Source organism: Lissotriton vulgaris, chromosome 1_1, assembly GCF_964263255.1.
Source record: "Lissotriton vulgaris chromosome 1_1, aLisVul1.2, whole genome shotgun sequence".
NCBI lineage: Eukaryota > Metazoa > Chordata > Amphibia > Caudata > Salamandridae > Lissotriton > Lissotriton vulgaris.
In genome coordinates this window covers 231,800,526-231,822,168 of record NC_141685.1, presented here as the reverse complement: position 1 = coordinate 231,822,168, position 21,643 = coordinate 231,800,526, and the positions used below count along the sequence as shown (strand labels likewise).

Below are 21,643 nucleotides of genomic sequence, written 5' to 3'. Positions count from 1 at the left end.
TGTTCGAGCCCCACGTTGGGCGAAAAAGAGTAATTTTTGCCTGAATATTGCATTGACTCTCATAATATGGAGATTAATCTTGCATTAGACCTGCAATAACTCCCAAAAATTGTCCAGGAATGGATTTCCTTCATAAAAAATAATTAGTCTGCATACCATCTTGAAGTGGGAGCCTGGCTAGCTCAGTCGGTAGAGCATGAGACTCTTAATTTCAGGGTCGTGGGTTCGAGCCCCACGTTGGGCGAAAATGAGTAATTTTTGCTGGATTATTGCATTGACTCTCATAATCTGGTGAATATTCTTGCATTAGACATGCAATAACTATCAAAAATGGTATCTCCCTTGGTTTCTCATTGGTGGGAAATTTAACTTCAAGATTAGCTAGGGTATGAGTCTAGATGAACACACCACAATATCACTCATATTCGAGTAGTAAACAGGCCAACCTGAACTGTAAAACATCCCATAAGTGAAGGTAAGGCATAAGTTAGGAGTGAACTGAACACTGTTATGGGCAATTGGACTTCAAATAAAGTGTGGAAGGCAGTGAGGTTACTTTTTTCATGTTATGCAGATTAAACACACAGGGGAATTAGCTCAAATGGTAGAGCGCTCGCTTAGCATGCGAGAGGTAGCGGGATCGATGCCCGCATTCTCCATTATAAAATTTGCATACATTTTATTTTTAACTTGTCATTGCCAAGGTCATTGCAGAGTAAGAACAGAAAAATCACAGATGGCTTTCAAATATGGTCTCATTATAACAACTAAAGTGGTTTAATCAAAAGGGTTCAGGTATTCTTTAGCATGTGAGAGGAATTTGAATTCTTATGCAATCTCAAAATGAAGTTCTCACAACTTCCGTTTTCATTTTCTCTTATTTTTTTTTGACACTCTGTCCTCTGAAGGATGTATAAATCTGGCTTTCCTTGCAAAACAAGAGTAGAGGAATATCCAGGATTTGATTTTCTTCACAAAAAGGGATTGGTCTGCATACTGTCTTAAGGAGGGAACCCGGCTAGCTCAGTCGGTAGAGCATGTGACTCTTAATCTCAGGGTCGTGGGTTCGAGCCCCATGTTGGGCGAAAACGAGTAATTTTTGCTTGAATATTGCAGTGACTCTCATAATATGGAGATTAATCTTGCATTAGACCTGCAATAACTCCCAAAAATTGTCCAGGAATGGATTTCCTTCATAAAAAATGATTAGTCTGCATACCATCTTGAAGTGGGAGCCCGGCTAGCTCAGTCAGTAGAGCATGAGACTCTTAATCTCAGGGTCATGGGTTTGAGCCCCACGTTGGGCGAAAATGAGTAATTTTTGCTGGATTATTGCATTGACTCTCATAATCTGGTGAATATTCTTGCATTAGACATGCAATAACTATCAAAAATGGTATCTCCCTTGGTTTCTCATTGGTGGGAAATTTAACTTCAAGATTAGCTAGGGTATGAGTCTAGATGAACACACCACAATATCACTCATATTCGAGTAGTAAACAGGCCAACCTGAACTGTAAAACATCCCATAAGTGAAGGTAAGGCATAAATTAGGAGTGAACTGAACACTGTTATGGGCAATTGGACTTCAAATAAAGTGTGGAAGGCAGTGAGGTTACTTTTTTCATGTTATGCAGATTAAACACACAGGGGAATTAGCTCAAATGGTAGAGCGCTCGCTTAGCATGCGAGAGGTAGCGGGATCGATGCCCGCATTCTCCATTATAAAATTTGCATACATTTTATTTTCAACTTGTCATTGCCAAGGTCATTGCAGAGTAAGAACAGAAAAATCACAGATGGCTTTCAAATATGGTCTCATTATAACAACTAAAGTGGTTTAATCAAAAGGGTTCAGGTATTCTTTAGCATGTGAGAGGAATTTGAATTCTTATGCAATCTCAAAATGAAGTTCTCACAACTTCCGTTTTCATTTTCTCTTATTTTTTTTTGACACTCTGTCCTCTGAAGGATGTATAAATCTGGCTTTCCTTGCAAAACAAGAGTAGAGGAATATCCAGGATTTGATTTTCTTCACAAAAAGGGATTGGTCTGCATACTGTCTTAAGGAGGGAGCCCGGCTAGCTCAGTCGGTAGAGCATGAGACTCTTAATCTCAGGGTCGTGGGTTCGAGCCCCACGTTGGGCGAAAACGAGTAATTTTTGCCTGAATATTGCATTGACTCTCATAATATGGAGATTAATCTTGCATTAGACCTGCAATAACTCCCAAAAATTGTCCAGGAATGGATTTCCTTCATAAAAAATGATTAGTCTGCATACCATCTTGAAGTGGGAGCTTGGCTAGCTCAGTCGGTAGAGCATGAGACTCTTAATCTCAGGGTCGTCGGTTCGAGCCCCACGTTGGGCGAAAATGAGTAATTTTTGCTGGATTATTGCATTGACTCTCATAATCTGGTGAATATTCTTGCATCAGACATGCAATTACTATCAAAAATGGTATCTCCCTTGGTTTCTCATTGGTGGGAAATTTAACTTCAAGATTAGCTAGGGTAAGAGTCTAGATGAACACACCGCAATATCACTCATATTCGAGTAGTAAACAGGCCAACCTGAACTGTAAAACATCCCATAAGTGGAGGTAAGGCATAAGTTAGGAGTGAACTTAACACTGTTATGGGCAATTGGACTTCAAATAAAGTGTGGAAGGCAGTAAGGTTACTTTTTTCATGTTATGCAGATTAAACACTCAGGGGAATTAGCTCAAATGGTAGAGCGCTCGCTTAGCATGCGAGAGGTAGCGGGAAAGAATCCCGCATTCTCCATTATAAAATTTGCATACATTTTATTTTTAACTTGTCATTGCCAAGGTCATTGCAGAGTAAAAACAGAAAAATCACAGATGGCTTTCAAATATGGTCTCATTATAACAACTAAAGTGGTTTAATCAAAAGGGTTCAGGTATTCTTTAGCATGTGAGAGGAATTTGAATTCTTATGCAATCTCAAAATGAAGTTCTCACAACTTCCGTTTTCATTTTCTCTTATTTTTTTTTGACACTCTGTCCTCTGAAGGATGTATAAATCTGGCTTTCCTTGCAAAACAAGAGTAGAGGAATATCCAGGATTTGATTTTCTTCACAAAAAGGGATTGGTCTGCATACTGTCTTAAGGAGGGAACCCGGCTAGCTCAGTCGGTAGAGCATGTGACTCTTAATCTCAGGGTCGTGGGTTCGAGCCCCATGTTGGGCAAAAACGAGTAATTTTTGCTTGAATATTGCAGTGACTCTCATAATATGGAGATTAATCTTGCATTAGACCTGCAATAACTCCCAAAAATTGTCCAGGAATGGATTTCCTTCATAAAAAATGATTAGTCTGCATACCATCTTGAAGTGGGAGCCCGGCTAGCTCAGTCAGTAGAGCATGAGACTCTTAATCTCAGGGTCATGGGTTTGAGCCCCACGTTGGGCGAAAATGAGTAATTTTTGCTGGATTATTGCATTGACTCTCATAATCTGGTGAATATTCTTGCATTAGACATGCAATAACTATCAAAAATGGTATCTCCCTTGGTTTCTCATTGGTGGGAAATTTAACTTCAAGATTAGCTAGGGTATGAGTCTAGATGAACACACCACAATATCACTCATATTCGAGTAGTAAACAGGCCAACCTGAACTGTAAAACATCCCATAAGTGAAGGTAATGCATAAATTAGGAGTGAACTGAACACTGTTATGGGCAATTGGACTTCAAATAAAGTGTGGAAGGCAGTGAGGTTACTTTTTTCATGTTATGCAGATTAAACACACAGGGGAATTAGCTCAAATGGTAGAGCGCTCGCTTAGCATGCGAGAGGTAGCGGGATCGATGCCCGCATTCTCCATTATAAAATTTGCATACATTTTATTTTTAACTTGTCATTGCCAAGGTCATTGCAGAGTAAGAACAGAAAAATCACAGATGGCTTTCAAATATGGTCTCATTATAACAACTAAAGTGGTTTAATCAAAAGGGTTCAGGTATTCTTTAGCATGTGAGAGGAATTTGAATTCTTATGCAATCTCAAAATGAAGTTCTCACAACTTCCGTTTTCATTTTCTCTTATTTTTTTTTGACACTCTGTCCTCTGAAGGATGTATAAATCTGGCTTTCCTTGCAAAACAAGAGTAGAGGAATATCCAGGATTTGATTTTCTTCACAAAAAGGGATTGGTCTGCATACTGTCTTAAGGAGGGAGCCCGGCTAGCTCAGTCGGTAGAGCATGAGACTCTTAATCTCAGGGTCGTGGGTTCGAGCCCCACGTTGGGCGAAAACGAGTAATTTTTGCCTGAATATTGCATTGACTCAGATAATATGGAGATTAATCTTGCATTAGACCTGCAATAACTCCCAAAAATTGTCCAGGAATGGATTTCCTTCATAAAAAATGATTAGTCTGCATACCATCTTGAAGTGGGAGCCCGGCTAGCTCAGTCGGTAGAGCATGAGACTCTTAATCTCAGGGTCGTGGGTTCGAGCCCCACGTTGGGCGAAAATGAGTAATTTTTGCTGGATTATTGCATTGACTCTCATAATCTGGTGAATATTCTTGCATCAGACATGCAATTACTATCAAAAATGGTATCTCCCTTGGTTTCTCATTGGTGGGAAATTTAACTTCAAGATTAGCTAGGGTATGAGTCTAGATGAACACACCGCAATATCACTCATATTCGAGTAGTAAACAGGCCAACCTGAACTGTAAAACATCCCATAAGTGGAGGTAAGGCATAAGTTAGGAGTGAACTTAACACTGTTATGGGCAATTGGACTTCAAATAAAGTGTGGAAGGCAGTAAGGTTACTTTTTTCATGTTATGCAGATTAAACACTCAGGGGAATTAGCTCAAATGGTAGAGCGCTCGCTTAGCATGCGAGAGGTAGCGGGATCGAATCCCGCATTCTCCATTATAAAATTTGCATACATTTTATTTTTAACTTGTCATTGCCAAGGTCATTGCAGAGTAAAAACAGAAAAATCACAGATGGCTTTCAAATATGGTCTCATTATAACAACTAAAGTGGTTTAATCAAAAGGGTTCAGGTATTCTTTAGCATGTGAGAGGAATTTGAATTCTTATGCAATCTCAAAATGAAGTTCTCACAACTTCCGTTTTCATTTTCTCTTATTTTTTTTTTGACACTGTCCTCTGAAGGATGTATAAATCTGGCTTTCCTTGCAAAACAAGAGTAGAGGAATATCCAGGATTTGATTTTCTTCACAAAAAGGGATTGGTCTGCATACTGTCTTAAGGAGGGAGCCCGGCTAGCTCAGTCGGTAGAGCATGAGACTCTTAATCTCAAGGTCGTGGGTTCGAGCCCCACGTTGGGCGAAAATGAGTAATTTTTGCTGGACTCTCATAATCTGGTGATTATTCTTGCATTAGACATGCAATAACTATCAGAAATGGTATCTCCCTTGGTTTCTCATTGGTGGGAAATTTAACTTCAAGATTAGCTTGGGTATGAGTCTAGATGAACACACCGCAATATCACTCATATTCGAGTAGTAAACAGGCCAACCTGAACTGTAAAACATCCCATAAGCTGGAGGTAAGGCATAAGTTAGGAGTGAACTTAACACTGTTATGGGCAATTGGTCTTCAAATAAAGTGTGGAAGGCAGTAAGGTTACTTTTTTCATGTTATGCAGATTAAACACACAGGGGAATTAGCTCAAATGGTAGAGCGCTCGCTTAGCATGCGAGAGGTAGCGGGATCGATGCCCGCATTCTCCATTATAAAATTTGCATACATTTTATTTTTAACTTGTCATTGCCAAGGTCATTGCAGAGTAAGAACAGAAAAATCACAGATGGCTTTCAAATATGGTCTCATTATAACAACTAAAGTGGTTTAATCAAAAGGGTTCAGGTATTCTTTAGCATGTGAGAGGAATTTGAATTCTTATGCAATCTCAAAATGAATTTCTCACAACTTCCATTTGCATTTTCTCTTATTTTTTTGACACTCTGTCCTCTGAAGGATGTATAAATCTGGCTTTCCTTGCAAAACAAGAGTAGAGGAATATCAAGGATTTGATTTTCTTCACAAAAAGGGATTGGTCTGCATACTGTCTTAAGGAGGGAGCCTGGCTAGCTCAGTCGGTAGAGCATGAGACTCTTAATCTCAGGGTCGTGTGTTTTTCGCCCCACGTTGGGCGAAAAAGAGTAATTTTTGCCTGAATATTGCATTGACTCTCATAATATGGAGATTAATCTTGCATTAGACCTGCAATAACTCCCAAAAATTGTCCAGGAATGGATTTCCTTCATAAAAAATAATTAGTCTGCATACCATCTTGAAGTGGGAGCCTGGCTAGCTCAGTCGGTAGAGCATGAGACTCTTAATTTCAGGGTCGTGGGTTCGAGCCCCACGTTGGGCGAAAATGAGTAATTTTTGCTGGATTATTGCATTGACTCTCATAATCTGGTGAATATTCTTGCATTAGACATGCAATAACTATCAAAAATGGTATCTCCCTTGGTTTCTCATTGGTGGGAAATTTAACTTCAAGATTAGCTAGGGTATGAGTCTAGATGAACACACCACAATATCACTCATATTCGAGTAGTAAACAGGCCAACCTGAACTGTAAAACATCCCATAAGTGAAGGTAATGCATAAATTAGGAGTGAACTGAACACTGTTATGGGCAATTGGACTTCAAATAAAGTGTGGAAGGCAGTGAGGTTACTTTTTTCATGTTATGCAGATTAAACACACAGGGGAATTAGCTCAAATGGTAGAGCGCTCGCTTAGCATGCGAGAGGTAGCGGGATCGATGCCCGCATTCTCCATTATAAAATTTGCATACATTTTATTTTTAACTTGTCATTGCCAAGGTCATTGCAGAGTAAGAACAGAAAAATCACAGATGGCTTTCAAATATGGTCTCATTATAACAACTAAAGTGGTTTAATCAAAAGGGTTCAGGTATTCTTTAGCATGTGAGAGGAATTTGAATTCTTATGCAATCTCAAAATGAAGTTCTCACAACTTCCGTTTTCATTTTCTCTTATTTTTTTTTGACACTCTGTCCTCTGAAGGATGTATAAATCTGGCTTTCCTTGCAAAACAAGAGTAGAGGAATATCCAGGATTTGATTTTCTTCACAAAAAGGGATTGGTCTGCATACTGTCTTAAGGAGGGAACCCGGCTAGCTCAGTCGGTAGAGCATGTGACTCTTAATCTCAGGGTCGTGGGTTCGAGCCCCATGTTGGGCGAAAACGAGTAATTTTTGCTTGAATATTGCAGTGACTCTCATAATATGGAGATTAATCTTGCATTAGACCTGCAATAACTCCCAAAAATTGTCCAGGAATGGATTTCCTTCATAAAAAATGATTAGTCTGCATACCATCTTGAAGTGGGAGCCCGGCTAGCTCAGTCAGTAGAGCATGAGACTCTTAATCTCAGGGTCATGGGTTTGAGCCCCACGTTGGGCGAAAATGAGTAATTTTTGCTGGATTATTGCATTGACTCTCATAATCTGGTGAATATTCTTGCATTAGACATGCAATAACTATCAAAAATGGTATCTCCCTTGGTTTCTCATTGGTGGGAAATTTAACTTCAAGATTAGCTAGGGTATGAGTCTAGATGAACACACCACAATATCACTCATATTCGAGTAGTAAACAGGCCAACCTGAACTGTAAAACATCCCATAAGTGAAGGTAAGGCATAAATTAGGAGTGAACTGAACACTGTTATGGGCAATTGGACTTCAAATAAAGTGTGGAAGGCAGTGAGGTTACTTTTTTCATGTTATGCAGATTAAACACACAGGGGAATTAGCTCAAATGGTAGAGCGCTCGCTTAGCATGCGAGAGGTAGCGGGATCGATGCCCGCATTCTCCATTATAAAATTTGCATACATTTTATTTTTAACTTGTCATTGCCAAGGTCATTGCAGAGTAAGAACAGAAAAATCACAGATGGCTTTCAAATATGGTCTCATTATAACAACTAAAGTGGTTTAATCAAAAGGGTTCAGGTATTCTTTAGCATGTGAGAGGAATTTGAATTCTTATGCAATCTCAAAATGAAGTTCTCACAACTTCCGTTTTCATTTTCTCTTATTTTTTTTTGACACTCTGTCCTCTGAAGGATGTATAAATCTGGCTTTCCTTGCAAAACAAGAGTAGAGGAATATCCAGGATTTGATTTTCTTCACAAAAAGGGATTGGTCTGCATACTGTCTTAAGGAGGGAGCCCGGCTAGCTCAGTCGGTAGAGCATGAGACTCTTAATCTCAGGGTCGTGGGTTCGAGCCCCACGTTGGGCGAAAACGAGTAATTTTTGCCTGAATATTGCATTGACTCTCATAATATGGAGATTAATCTTGCATTAGACCTGCAATAACTCCCAAAAATTGTCCAGGAATGGATTTCCTTCATAAAAAATGATTAGTCTGCATACCATCTTGAAGTGGGAGCCCGGCTAGCTCAGTCGGTAGAGCATGAGACTCTTAATCTCAGGGTCGTGGGTTCGAGCCCCACGTTGGGCGAAAATGAGTAATTTTTGCTGGATTATTGCATTGACTCTCATAATCTGGTGAATATTCTTGCATCAGACATGCAATTACTATCAAAAATGGTATCTCCCTTGGTTTCTCATTGGTGGGAAATTTAACTTCAAGATTAGCTAGGGTATGAGTCTAGATGAACACACCGCAATATCACTCATATTCGAGTAGTAAACAGGCCAACCTGAACTGTAAAACATCCCATAAGTGGAGGTAAGGCATAAGTTAGGAGTGAACTTAACACTGTTATGGGCAATTGGACTTCAAATAAAGTGTGGAAGGCAGTGAGGTTACTTTTTTCATGTTATGCAGATTAAACACTCAGGGGAATTAGCTCAAATGGTAGAGCGCTCGCTTAGCATGCGAGAGGTAGCGGGATCGAATCCCGCATTCTCCATTATAAAATTTGCATACATTTTATTTTTAACTTGTCATTGCCAAGGTCATTGCAGAGTAAAAACAGAAAAATCACAGATGGCTTTCAAATATGGTCTCATTATAACAACTAAAGTGGTTTAATCAAAAGGGTTCAGGTATTCTTTAGCATGTGAGAGGAATTTGAATTCTTATGCAATCTCAAAATGAAGTTCTCACAACTTCCGTTTTCATTTTCTCTTATTTTTTTTTTGACACTGTCCTCTGAAGGATGTATAAATCTGGCTTTCCTTGCAAAACAAGAGTAGAGGAATATCCAGGATTTGATTTTCTTCACAAAAAGGGATTGGTCTGCATACTGTCTTAAGGAGGGAGCCCGGCTAGCTCAGTCGGTAGAGCATGAGACTCTTAATCTCAGGGTCGTGGGTTCGAGCCCCACGTTGGGCTCATAATCTGGTGATTATTCTTGCATTAGACATGCAATAACTATCAGAAATGGTATCTCCCTTGGTGTCTCATTGGTGGGAAATTTAACTTCAAGATTAGCTTGGGTATGAGTCTAGATGAACACACCGCAATATCACTCATATTCGAGTAGTAAACAGGCCAACCTGAACTGTAAAACATCCCATAAGCTGGAGGTAAGGCATAAGTTAGGAGTGAACTTAACACTGTTATGGGCAATTGGACTTCAAATAAAGTGTGGAAGGCAGTAAGGTTACTTTTTTTAATGTTATGCAGATTAAACACACAGGGGAATTAGCTCAAATGGTAGAGCGCTCGCTTAGCATGCGAGAGGTAGCGGGATCGATTCCCGCATTCTCCATTATAAAATTTGCATACATTTTATTTTTAACTTGTCATTGCCAAGGTCATTGCAGAGTAAGAACAGAAAAATCACAGATGGCTTTCAAATATGGTCTCATTATAACAACTAAAGTGGTTTAATCAAAAGGGTTCAGGTATTCTTTAGCATGTGAGAGGAATTTGAATTCTTATGCAATCTCAAAATGAAGTTCTCACAACTTCCATTTGCATTTTCTCTTATTTTTTTGACACTCTGTCCTCTGAAGGATGTATAAATCTGGCTTTCCTTGCAAAACAAGAGTAGAGGAATATCCAGGATTTGATTTTCTTCACAAAAAGGGATTGGTCTGCATACTGTCTTAAGGAGGGAGCCCGGCTAGCTCAGTCGGTAGAGCATGAGACTCTTAATCTCAGGGTCGTGTGTTCGAGCCCCACGTTGGGCGAAAAAGAGTAATTTTTGCCTGAATATTGCATTGACTCTCATAATATGGAGATTAATCTTGCATTAGACCTGCAATAACTCCCCAAAATTGTCCAGGAATGGATTTCCTTCATAAAAAATAATTAGTCTGCATACCATCTTGAAGTGGGAGCCTGGCTAGCTCAGTCGGTAGAGCATGAGACTCTTAATTTCAGGGTCGTGGGTTCGAGCCCCACATTGGGCGAAAATGAGTAATTTTTGCTGGATTATTGCATTGACTCTCATAATCTGGTGAATATTCTTGCATTAGACATGCAATAACTATCAAAAATGGTATCTCCCTTGGTTTCTCATTGGTGGGAAATTTAACTTCAAGATTAGCTAGGGTATGAGTCTAGATGAACACACCACAATATCACTCATATTCGAGTAGTAAACAGGCCAACCTGAACTGTAAAACATCCCATAAGTGAAGGTAAGGCATAAGTTAGGAGTGAACTGAACACTGTTATGGGCAATTGGACTTCAAATAAAGTGTGGAAGGCAGTGAGGTTACTTTTTTCATGGTAAGGCAGATTAAACACACAGGGGAATTAGCTCAAATGGTAGAGCGCTCGCTTAGCATGCGAGAGGTAGCGGGATCGATGCCCGCATTATAAAATTTGCATACATTTTATTTTTAACTTGTCATTGCCAAGGTCATTGCAGAGTAAGAACAGAAAAATCACAGATGGCTTTCAAATATGGTCTCATTATAACAACTAAAGTGGTTTAATCAAAAGGGTTCAGGTATTCTTTAGCATGTGAGAGGAATTTGAATTCTTATGCAATCTCAAAATGAAGTTCTCACAACTTCCGTTTTCATTTTCTCTTATTTTTTTTTGACACTCTGTCCTCTGAAGGATGTATAAATCTGGCTTTCCTTGCAAAACAAGAGTAGAGGAATATCCAGGATTTGATTTTCTTCACAAAAAGGGATTGGTCTGCATACTGTCTTAAGGAGGGAGCCCGGCTAGCTCAGTCGGTAGAGCATGAGACTCTTAATCTCAGGGTCGTGGGTTCGAGCCCCACGTTGGGCGAAAATGAGTAATTTTTGCCTGAATATTGCATTGACTCTCATAATATGGAGATTAATCTTGCATTAGACCTGCAATAACTCCCAAAAATTGTCCAGGAATGGATTTCCTTCATAAAAAATGATTAGTCTGCATACCATCTTGAAGTGGGAGCCCGGCTAGCTCAGTCGGTAGAGCATGAGACTCTTAATCTCAGGGTCGTGGGTTCGAGCCCCACGTTGGGCGAAAATGAGTACTTTTTGCTGGATTATTGCATTGACTCTCATAATCTGGTGAATATTCTTGCATTAGACATGCAATAACTATCAAAAATGGTATCTCCCTTGGTTTCTCATTGGTGGGAAATGTAACTTCAAGATTAGCTAGGGTATGAGTCTAGATGAACACACCGCAATATCACTCATATTCGAGTAGTAAACAGGCCAACCTGAACTGTAAAACATCCCATAAGTGGAGGTAAGGCATAAGTTAGGAGTGAACTTAACACTGTTATGGGCAATTGGACTTCAAATAAAGTGTGGAAGGCAATAAGGTTACTTTTTTCATGTTATGCAGATTAAACACACAGGGGAATTAGCTCAAATGGTAGAGCGCTCGCTTAGCATGCGAGAGGTAGCGGGATCGATGCCCGCATTCTCCATTATAAAATTTGCATACATTTTATTTTTAACTTGTCATTGCCAAGGTCATTGCAGAGTAAGAACAGAAAAATCACAGATGGCTTTCAAATATGGTCTCATTATAACAACTAAAGTGGTTTAATCAAAAGGGTTCAGGTATTCTTTAGCATGTGAGAGGAATTTGAATTCTTATGCAATCTCAAATGAAGTTCTCACAACTTCCATTTTCATTTTCTCTTATTTTTTTTGACACTCTGTCCTCTGAAGGATGTATAAATCTGGCTTTCCTTGCAAAACAAGAGTAGAGGAATATCCAGGATTTGATTTTCTTCACAAAAAGGAATTGGTCTGCATACTGTCTTAAGGAGGGAACCCGGCTAGCTCAGTCGGTAGAGCATGAGACTCTTAATCTCAGGGTCGTGGGTTCGAGCCCCACGTTGGGCGAAAACGAGTAATTTTTGCCTGAATATTGCATTGACTCTCATAATATGGAGATTAATCTTGCAATAGACATGCAATAACTCCCAAAAATTGTCCAGGAATGGATTTCCTTCATAAAAAATGATTAGTCTGCATACCATCTTGAAGTGGGAGACCGGCTAGCTCAGTCGGTAGAGCATGAGACTCTTAATCACAGGGTTGTGGGTTCGAGCCCCACGTTGGGCGAAAATGAGTAATATTTGCTGGACTCTCATAATCTGGTGATTATTCTTGCATTAGACATGCAATAACTATCAAAAATGGTATCTCCCTTGGTTTCTCATCGGTGGGAAATTTAACTTCAAGATTAGGTAGGGTATGAGTCTAGATGAACACACCACAATATCACTCATATTCGAGTAGTAAACAGGCCAACCTGAACTGTAAAACATCCCATAAGTGAAGGTAAGGCATAAGTTAGGAGTGAACTGAACACTGTTATGGGCAATTGGACTTCAAATAAAGTGTGTAAGGCAGTGAGGTTACTTTTTTCATGTTATGCAGATTAAACACACAGGGGAATTAGCTCAAATGGTAGAGCGCTCGCTTAGCATGCGAGAGGTAGCGGTATCAATGCCCGCATTCTCCATTATAAAATTTGCATGCATTTTATTTTTAACTTGTCATTGCCAAGGTCATTGCAGAGTAAGAACAGAAAAATCACAGATGGCTTTCAAATATGGTCTCATTATCACAACTAAAGTGGTTTAATCAAAAGGGTTCAGGTATTCTTTAGCATGTGAGAGGAATTTGAATTCTTATGCAATCTCAAAATGAAGTTCTCACAACTTCCATTTTCATTTTCTCTTATTTTTTTTGACACGCTGTCCTCTGAAGGATGTATAAATCTGGCTTTCCTTGCAAAACAAGAGTAGAGGAATATCCAGGATTTGATTTTCTTCACAAAAAGGAATTGGTCTGCATACTGTCTTAAGGAGGGAACCCGGCTAGCTCAGTCAGTAGAGCATGAGACTCTTAATCTCAGGGTCGTGGGTTCGAGCCCCACGTTGGGCGAAAACAAGCCTGAATATTGCATTGACTCTCATAATATGGAGATTAATCTTGCATTAGACCTGCAATAACTCCCAAAAATTGTCCAGGAATGGATTTCCTTCATAAAAAATAATTAGTCTGCATACTATCTTGAAGTGGGAGCCTGGCTAGCTCAATCGGTAGAGCATGAGACTCTTAATTTCAGGGTCGTGGGTTCGAGCCCCACGTTGGGTGAAAATGAGTAATTTTTGCTGGATTATTGCATTGACTCTCATAATGGTCACCACGGCAACATGGCTGAGCAACAACTCGCTGCAATTTAACAGCACTAAGACAGAGGTGTTACACTGCTCAGTGGACCGGGTCCCTCGATCTTTGCCACAGGACTTTTGGCCTTCTTCCTTTCAGGGCACGGCGGCAGTAGCAACCTCGGTTCGGAATCTAGGTGTGACAATGGAACCAAGTCTTCAACTGGACGGTTTCATTGATAAAACAGTATCCACCTGCATGGGCCTTTTGCGCTCTCTCAGGAAGATTCTTCCTTTGCTCCCTGCCAATGCCAGACCAGAAGTAGTGCGCAGCATTATCCTTAGCAGACTGGATTACTGCAATGCACTACTTCTGGGGGCACCTGCCACGGCGATAGGTAAGTTGCAAAGAGTGCAGAACTTTGCGGCTAAGTTAGCACTCTCCCGACGCCGCTTTGATTCCTCCTCCGCAGCTCTCAGAGATTTACACTGGCTTCCTATCCTTCAACGGATTGAATTTAAGGCGCTCTGTTTGGTTTTTCGGGCCCTACATGATTCGGGACCGTTGCCCCTGCGGGAGATGTTCACATGGTACATCCCCGCTAGAGCTCTCCGGTCCGCCTCCGCCTATTTGGCGGTTGTTCCCAAATTCCAGAGAAAGCGAATGGGTGGCCGTTCTTTTGGTTTCACGGCAGCCAAATTGTGGAACGACTTGCCACTATCGCTTAGATGTGTGGGAGACCTCCTTTCTTTTAAAAAACTTTTAAAAACTCATTTATTCCCCAGGCTAGGATAATTCCTCTCTGATCCCTCTCTTGATTGTGCTTCAGGACCTGTTAGATCTCAGCGCCAGGATGCCCGTTGGGTGACAGCAAGCGCTTTACAAGTGTGTTATACATACATATACATACATACATACATCTGGTGAATATTCTTGCATTAGACATGCAATAACTATCAAAAATGGTATCTCCCTTGGTTTCTCATTGGTGGGAAATTTAACTTCAAGATTAGCTAGGGTATGAGTCTAGATGAACACACCACAATATCACTCATATTCGAGTAATAAACAGGCCAACCTGAACTGTAAAACATCCCATAAGTGAAGGTAAGGCATAAGTTAGGAGTGAACTGAACACTGTTATGGGCAATTGGACTTCAAATAAAGTGTGTAAGGCAGTGAGGTTACTTTTTTCATGTTATGCAGATTAAACACACAGGGGAATTAGCTCAAATGGTAGAGCGCTCGCTTAGCATGCGAGAGGTAGCGGTATCGATGCCCGCATTCTCCATTATAAAATTTGCATACATTTTATTTTTAACTTGTCATTGCCAAGGTCATTGCAGAGTAAGAACAGAAAAATCACAGATGGCTTTCAAATATGGTCTCATTATAACAACTAAAGTGGTTTAATCAAAAGGGTTCAGGTATTCTTTAGCATGTGAGAGGAATTTGAATTCTTATGCAATCTCAAAATGAAGTTCTCACAACTTCCGTTTTCATTTTCTCTTATTTTTTTTGACACTCTGTCCTCTGAAGGATGTATAAATCTGGCTTTCCTTGCAAAACAAGAGTAGAGGAATATCCAGGATTTGATTTTCTTCACAAAAAGGGATTGGTCTGCATACTGTCTTAAGGAGGGAGCCCGGCTAGCTCAGTCGGTAGAGCATGAGACTCTTAATCTCAGGGTCGTGGGTTCGAGCCCCACGTTGGGCGAAAACGAGTAATTTTTGCCTGAATATTGCATTGACTCTCATAATATGGAGATTAATCTTGCATTAGACCTGCAATAACTCCCAAAAATTGTCCAGGAATGGATTTCCTTTATAAAAAATGATGAGTCTGCATACCTGTAGTGGGAGCCCGGCTAGCTCAGTCGGTAGAGCATGAGACTCTTAATCTCAGGGTCGTGGGTTCGAGCCCCGCGTTGGGCGAAAATGAGTAATTTTTGCTGGATTATTGCATTGACTCTCATAATCTGGTGAATATTCTTGCATTAGACATGCAATAACTATCAAAAATGGTATCTTCCTTGGTTTCTCATTGGTGGGAAATTTAACTTCAAGATTAGCTAGGGTATGAGTCTAGATGAACACACCACAATATCACTCATATTCGAGTAGTAAACAGGCCAACCTGAACTGTAAAACATCCCATAAGTGGAGGTAAGGCATAAGTTAGGAGTGAACTGAACACTGTTATGGGCAATTGGACTTCAAATAAAGTGTGTAAGGCAGTGAGGTTACTTTTTTCATGTTATGCAGATTAAACACACAGGGGAATTAGCTCAAATGGTAGAGCGCTCGCTTAGCATGCGAGAGGTAGTGGTATCGATGCCCGCATTCTCCATTATAAAATTTGCATACATTTTATTTTTAACTTGTCATTGCCAAGGTCATTGCAGAGTAAGAACAGAAAAATCACAGATGGCTTTCAAATATGGTCTCATTATAACAACTAAAGTGGTTTAATCAAAAGGGTTCAGGTATTCTTTAGCATGTGAGAGGAATTTGAATTCTTATGCAATCTCAAAATGAAGTTCTCACAACTTCCATTTTCATTTTCTCTTATTTTTTTTGACACTCTGTCCTCTGAAGGATGTATAAATCTGGCTTTCCTTGCAAAACAAGAGTAGAGGAATATCCAGGATTTGATTTTCTTCACAAAAAGGAATTGGTCTGCATACTGTCTTAAGGAGGGAAGCCGGCTAGCTCAGTCGGTAGAGCATGAGACTCTTAATCTCAGGGTCGTGGGTTCGAGCCCCACGTTGGGCGAAAACGAGTAATTTTTGCCTGAATATTGCATTGACTCTCATAATATGGAGATTAATCTTGCAATAGACATGCAATAACTCCCAAAAATTGTCCAGGAATGGATTTCCTTCATAAAAAATGATTAGTCTGCATAAAATCTTGAAGTGGGAGCCTGGCTAGCTCAGTCGGTAGAGCATGAGACTCTTAATCTCAGGGTCGTGGGTTCGAGCCCCATGTTGGGCGAAAATAAGTAATTTTTGCTGGACTCTCATAATCTGGTGATTATTCTTGCATTAGACATGCAATAACTATCAAAAATGGTATCTCCCTTGGTTTCTCATTGGTGGGAAATTTAACTTCAAGATTAGGTAGGGTATTAGTCTAGATGAACACACCACAATATCACTCATATTCGAGTAGTAAACAGGCCAACCTGAACTGTAAAACATCCCATAAGTGAAGGTAAGGCATAAGTTAGGAGTGAACTGAACACTGTTATGAGCAATTGGACTTCAAATAAAGTGTGTAAGGCAGTTAGGTTACTTTTTTCATGTTATGCAGATTAAACACACAGGGGAATTAGCTCAAATGGTAGAGCGCTTGCTTAGCATGCGAGAGGTAGCGGTATCGATGCCCGCATTCTCCATTATAAAATTTGCATACATTTTATTTTTAACTTGTCATTGCCAAGGTCATTGCAGAGTAAGAACAGAAAAATCACAGATGGCTTTCAAATATGGTCTCATTATAACAACTAAAGTGGTTTAATCAAAAGGGTTCAGGTATTCTATAGCATGTGAGAGGAATTTGAATTCTTATGCAATCTCAAAATGAAGTTCTCACAACTTCCAATTTCATTTTCTCTTATTTTTTTGACACTCTGTCCTCTGAAGGATGTATAAATCTGGCTTTCCTTGCAAAACAAGAGTAGAGGAATATCCAGGATTTGATTTTCTTCACAAAAAGGGATTGGTCTGCATACTGTCTTAAGGAGGGAGCCCGGCTAGCTCAGTCGGTAGAGCATGAGACTCTTAATCTCAGGGTCGTGTGTTCGAGCCCCACGTTGGGCGAAAAAGAGTAATTTTTGCCTGAATATTGCATTGACTCTCATAATATGGAGATTAATCTTGCATTAGACCTGCAATAACTCCCAAAAATTGTCCAGGAATGGATTTCCTTCATAAAAAATAATTAGTCTGCATACCATCTTGAAGTGGGAGCCTGGCTAGCTCAGTCGTTAGAGCATGAGACTCTTAATTTCAGGGTCGTGGGTTCGAGCCCCACGTTGGGCGAAAATGAGTAATTTTTGCTGGATTATTGCATTGACTCTCATAATCTGGTGAATATTCTTGCATTAGACATGCAATAACTATCAAAAATGGTATCTCCCTTGGTTTCTCATTGGTGGGAAATTTAACTTCAAGATTAGCTAGGGTATGAGTCTAGATGAACACACCGCAATATCACTCATATTCGAGTAGTAAACAGGCCAACCTGAACTGTAAAACATCCCATAAGTGGAGGTAAGGCATAAGTTAGGAGTGAACTTAACACTGTTATGGGCAATTGGACTTCAAATAAAGTGTGGAAGGCAGTAAGGTTACTTTTTTCATGTTATGCAGATTAAACATACAGGGGAATTAGCTCAAATGGTAGAGCGCTCACTTAGCATGCGAGAGGTAGCGGGATCGATGCCCGCATTCTCCATTATAAAATTTGCATACATTTTATTTTTAACTTGTCATTGCCAAGGTCATTACGGAGTAAGAACAGAAAAATCACAGATGGCTTTCAAATATGGTCTCATTATAACAACTAAAGTGGTTTAATCAAAAGGGTTCAGGTATTCTTTAGCATGTGAGAGGAATTTGAATTCTTATGCAATCTCAAAATGAAGTTCTCACAACTTCCATTTTCATTTTCTCTTTTTTTTTGACACTCTGTCCTCTGAAGGATGTATAAATCTGGCTTTCCTTGCAAAACAAGAGTAGAGGAATATCCAGGATTTGATTTTCTTCACAAAAAGGGATTGGTCTGCATACTGTCTTAAGGAGGGAGCCCGGCTAGCTCAGTCGGTAGAGCATGGGACTCTTAATCTCAGGGTCGTGTGTTCGAGCCCCACGTTGGGCGAAAAAGAGTAATTTTTGCCTGAATATTGCATTGACTCTCATAATATGGAGATTAATCTTGCATTAGACCTGCAATAACTCCCAAAAATTGTCCAGGAATGGATTTCCTTCATAAAAAATGATTAGTCTGCATACCATCTTGAAGCAGGAGCCCGGCTAGCTCAGTCCGTAGAGCATGAGACTCTTAATCTCAGGGTCGTGGGTTTGAGCCCCACGTTAGGTGAAAATGAGTAATTTTTGCTGGATTATTGCATTGACTCTCATAATCTGGTGAATATTCTTGCATTAGACATGCAATAACTATCAAAAATGGTATCTCCCTTGGTTTCTCATTGGTGGGAAATTTAACTTCAAGATTAGCTAGGGTATGAGTCTAGATGAACACACCACAATATCACTCATATTCGAGTAGTAAACAGGCCAACCTGAACTGTAAAACATCCCATAAGTGAAGGTAAGGCATAAGTTAGGAGTGAACTGAACACTGTTATGGGCAATTGGACTTCAAATAAAGTGTGTAAGGCAGTGAGGTTACTTTTTTCATGTTATGCAGATTAAACACACAGGGGAATTAGCTCAAATGGTAGAGCGCTCGCTTAGCATGCGAGAGGTAGCGGTATCGATGCCCGCATTCTCCATTATAAAATTTGCATACATTTTATTTTTAACTTGTCATTGCCAAGGTCATTGCAGAGTAAGAACAGAAAAATCACAGATGGCTTTCAAATATGGTCTCATTATAACAACTAAAGTGGTTTAATCCAAAGGGTTCAGGTATTCTTTAGCATGTGAGAGGAATTTGAATTCTTATGCAATCTCAAAATGAAGTTCTCACAACTTCCATTTTCATTTTCTCTTATTTTTTTTGACACTCTGTCCTCTGAAGGATGTATAAATCTGGCTTTCCTTGCAAAACAAGAGTAGAGGAATATCCAGGATTTAATTTTCTTCACAAAAAGGAATTGGTCTGCATACTGTCTTAAGGAGGGAACCCGGCTAGCTCAGTCGGTAGAGCATGAGACTCTTAATCTCAGGGTCGTGGGTTCGAGCCCCACGTTGGGCGAAAACGAGCAATTTTTGCCTGAATATTGCATTGACTCTCATAATATGGAGATTAATCTTGCAATAGACATGCAATAACTCCCAAAAATTGTCCAGGAATGGATTTCCTTCATAAAAAATGATTAGTCTGCATAAAATCTTGAAGTGGGAGCCTGGCTAGCTCAGTCGGTAGAGCATGAGACTCTTAATCTCAGGGTCGTGGGTTCGAGCCCCACGTTGGGCGAAAATAAGTAATTTTTGCTGGACTCTCATAATCTGGTGATTATTCTTGCATTAGACATGCAATAACTATCAAAAATGGTATCTCCCTTGGTTTCTCATTGGTGGGAAATTTAACTTCAAGATTAGGTAGGGTATTAGTCTAGATGAACACACCACAATATCACTCATATTCGAGTAGTAAACAGGCCAACCTGAACTGTAAAACATCCCATAAGTGAAGGTAAGGCATAAGTTAGGAGTGAACTGAACACTGTTATGGGCAATTGGACTTCAAATAAAGTGTGTAAGGCAGTTAGGTTACTTTTTTCATGTTATGCAGATTAAACACACAGGGGAATTAGCTCAAATGGTAGAGCGCTCGCTTAGCATGCAAGAGGTAGCGGTATCGATGCCCGCATTCTCCATTATAAAATTTGCATACATTTTATTTTTAACTTGTCATTGCCAAGGTCATTGCAGAGTAAGAACAGAAAAATCACAGATGGCTTTCAAATATGGTCTCATTATAACAACTAAAGTGGTTTAATCAAAAGGGTTCAGGTATTCTATAGCATGTGAGAGGAATTTGAATTCTTATGCAATCTCAAAATGAAGTTCTCACAACTTCCAATTTCATTTTCTCTTATTTTTTTGACACTCTGTCCTCTGAAGGATGTATAAATCTGGCTTTCCTTGCATAACAAGAGTAGAGGAATATCCAGGATTTGATTTTCTTCACAAAAAGGGATTGGTCTGCATACTGTCTTAAGGAGGGAGCCCGGCTAGCTCAGTCGGTAGAGCATGAGACTCTTAATCTCAGGGTCGTGTGTTCGAGCCCCACGTTGGGCGAAAAAGAGTAATTTTTGCCTGAATATTGCATTGACTCTCATAATATGGAGATTAATCTTGCATTAGACCTGCAATAACTCCCAAAAATTGTCCAGGAATGGATTTCCTTCATAAAAAATAATTAGTCTGCATACCATCTTGAAGTGGGAGCCTGGCTAGCTCAGTCGGTAGAGCATGAGACTCTTAATTTCAGGGTCGTGGGTTCGAGCCCCACGTTGGGCGAAAATGAGTAATTTTTGCTGGATTATTGCATTGACTCTCATAATCTGGTGAATATTCTTGCATTAGACATGCAATAACTATCAAAAATGGTATCTCCCTTGGTTTCTCATTGGTGGGAAATTTAACTTCAAGATTAGCTAGGGTATGAGTCTAGATGAACACACCGCAATATCACTCATATTCGAGTAGTAAACAGGCCAACCTGAACTGTAAAACATCCCATAAGTGGAGGTAAGGCATAAGTTAGGAGTGAACTTAACACTGTTATGGGCAATTGGACTTCAAATAAAGTGTGGAAGGCAGTAAGGTTACTTTTTTCATGTTATGCAGATTAAACACACAGGGGAATTAGCTCAAATGGTAGAGCGCTCACTTAGCATGCGAGAGGTAGCGGGATCGATGCCCGCATTCTCCATTATAAAATTTGCATACATTTTATTTTTAACTTGTCATTGCCAAGGTCATTACAGAGTAAGAACAGAAAAATCACAGATGGCTTTCAAATATGGTCTCATTATAACAACTAAAGTGGTTTAATCAAAAGGGTTCAGGTATTCTTTAGCATGTGAGAGGAATTTGAATTCTTATGCAATCTCAAAATGAAGTTCTCACAACTTCCATTTTCATTTTCTCTTTTTTTTTGACACTCTGTCCTCTGAAGGATGTATAAATCTGGCTTTCCTTGCAAAACAAGAGTAGAGGAATATCCAGGATTTGATTTTCTTCACAAAAAGGGATTGGTCTGCATACTGTCTTAAGGAGGGAGCCCGGCTAGCTCAGTCGGTAGAGCATGGGACTCTTAATCTCAGGGTTGTGTGTTCGAGCCCCACGTTGGGCGAAAAAGAGTAATTTTTGCCTGAATATTGCATTGACTC

At 39.8% G+C, this 21,643-nt stretch overlaps 19 non-coding genes across 19 annotated transcripts; all 19 read left to right on the top strand.

The window, feature by feature from the left end:
- Window positions 1-586: 586 nt before the first annotated feature.
- Window positions 587-659, top strand: TRNAA-AGC (transfer RNA alanine (anticodon AGC)). Its single transcript has one exon. It is a non-coding gene; the product is annotated as a tRNA-Ala (tRNA).
- A 990-nt stretch (window positions 660-1,649) lies between these two features.
- On the top strand, window positions 1,650-1,722 carry TRNAA-AGC (transfer RNA alanine (anticodon AGC)). The gene has a single exon. It is a non-coding gene; the product is annotated as a tRNA-Ala (tRNA).
- A 353-nt stretch (window positions 1,723-2,075) lies between these two features.
- On the top strand, window positions 2,076-2,148 carry TRNAK-CUU (transfer RNA lysine (anticodon CUU)). The gene has a single exon. It is a non-coding gene; the product is annotated as a tRNA-Lys (tRNA).
- A 1,627-nt stretch (window positions 2,149-3,775) lies between these two features.
- On the top strand, window positions 3,776-3,848 carry TRNAA-AGC (transfer RNA alanine (anticodon AGC)). Its single transcript has one exon. It is a non-coding gene; the product is annotated as a tRNA-Ala (tRNA).
- Window positions 3,849-4,201: 353 nt separating this feature from the next.
- TRNAK-CUU (transfer RNA lysine (anticodon CUU)) lies at window positions 4,202-4,274 on the top strand. Its single transcript has one exon. It is a non-coding gene; the product is annotated as a tRNA-Lys (tRNA).
- Window positions 4,275-4,423: 149 nt separating this feature from the next.
- Window positions 4,424-4,496, top strand: TRNAK-CUU (transfer RNA lysine (anticodon CUU)). Its single transcript has one exon. It is a non-coding gene; the product is annotated as a tRNA-Lys (tRNA).
- Window positions 4,497-4,838: 342 nt separating this feature from the next.
- On the top strand, window positions 4,839-4,911 carry TRNAA-AGC (transfer RNA alanine (anticodon AGC)). The gene has a single exon. It is a non-coding gene; the product is annotated as a tRNA-Ala (tRNA).
- A 352-nt stretch (window positions 4,912-5,263) lies between these two features.
- On the top strand, window positions 5,264-5,336 carry TRNAK-CUU (transfer RNA lysine (anticodon CUU)). The gene has a single exon. It is a non-coding gene; the product is annotated as a tRNA-Lys (tRNA).
- Window positions 5,337-5,667: 331 nt separating this feature from the next.
- Window positions 5,668-5,740, top strand: TRNAA-AGC (transfer RNA alanine (anticodon AGC)). The gene has a single exon. It is a non-coding gene; the product is annotated as a tRNA-Ala (tRNA).
- Window positions 5,741-6,729: 989 nt separating this feature from the next.
- TRNAA-AGC (transfer RNA alanine (anticodon AGC)) lies at window positions 6,730-6,802 on the top strand. The gene has a single exon. It is a non-coding gene; the product is annotated as a tRNA-Ala (tRNA).
- Window positions 6,803-7,792: 990 nt separating this feature from the next.
- TRNAA-AGC (transfer RNA alanine (anticodon AGC)) lies at window positions 7,793-7,865 on the top strand. Its single transcript has one exon. It is a non-coding gene; the product is annotated as a tRNA-Ala (tRNA).
- A 353-nt stretch (window positions 7,866-8,218) lies between these two features.
- Window positions 8,219-8,291, top strand: TRNAK-CUU (transfer RNA lysine (anticodon CUU)). Its single transcript has one exon. It is a non-coding gene; the product is annotated as a tRNA-Lys (tRNA).
- Window positions 8,292-8,440: 149 nt separating this feature from the next.
- TRNAK-CUU (transfer RNA lysine (anticodon CUU)) lies at window positions 8,441-8,513 on the top strand. Its single transcript has one exon. It is a non-coding gene; the product is annotated as a tRNA-Lys (tRNA).
- A 342-nt stretch (window positions 8,514-8,855) lies between these two features.
- TRNAA-AGC (transfer RNA alanine (anticodon AGC)) lies at window positions 8,856-8,928 on the top strand. Its single transcript has one exon. It is a non-coding gene; the product is annotated as a tRNA-Ala (tRNA).
- Window positions 8,929-9,659: 731 nt separating this feature from the next.
- Window positions 9,660-9,732, top strand: TRNAA-AGC (transfer RNA alanine (anticodon AGC)). The gene has a single exon. It is a non-coding gene; the product is annotated as a tRNA-Ala (tRNA).
- A 1,408-nt stretch (window positions 9,733-11,140) lies between these two features.
- On the top strand, window positions 11,141-11,213 carry TRNAK-CUU (transfer RNA lysine (anticodon CUU)). Its single transcript has one exon. It is a non-coding gene; the product is annotated as a tRNA-Lys (tRNA).
- Window positions 11,214-11,362: 149 nt separating this feature from the next.
- On the top strand, window positions 11,363-11,435 carry TRNAK-CUU (transfer RNA lysine (anticodon CUU)). The gene has a single exon. It is a non-coding gene; the product is annotated as a tRNA-Lys (tRNA).
- Window positions 11,436-11,777: 342 nt separating this feature from the next.
- TRNAA-AGC (transfer RNA alanine (anticodon AGC)) lies at window positions 11,778-11,850 on the top strand. The gene has a single exon. It is a non-coding gene; the product is annotated as a tRNA-Ala (tRNA).
- A 3,345-nt stretch (window positions 11,851-15,195) lies between these two features.
- TRNAK-CUU (transfer RNA lysine (anticodon CUU)) lies at window positions 15,196-15,268 on the top strand. Its single transcript has one exon. It is a non-coding gene; the product is annotated as a tRNA-Lys (tRNA).
- The last annotated feature ends 6,375 nt before the right edge of the window (window positions 15,269-21,643 follow it).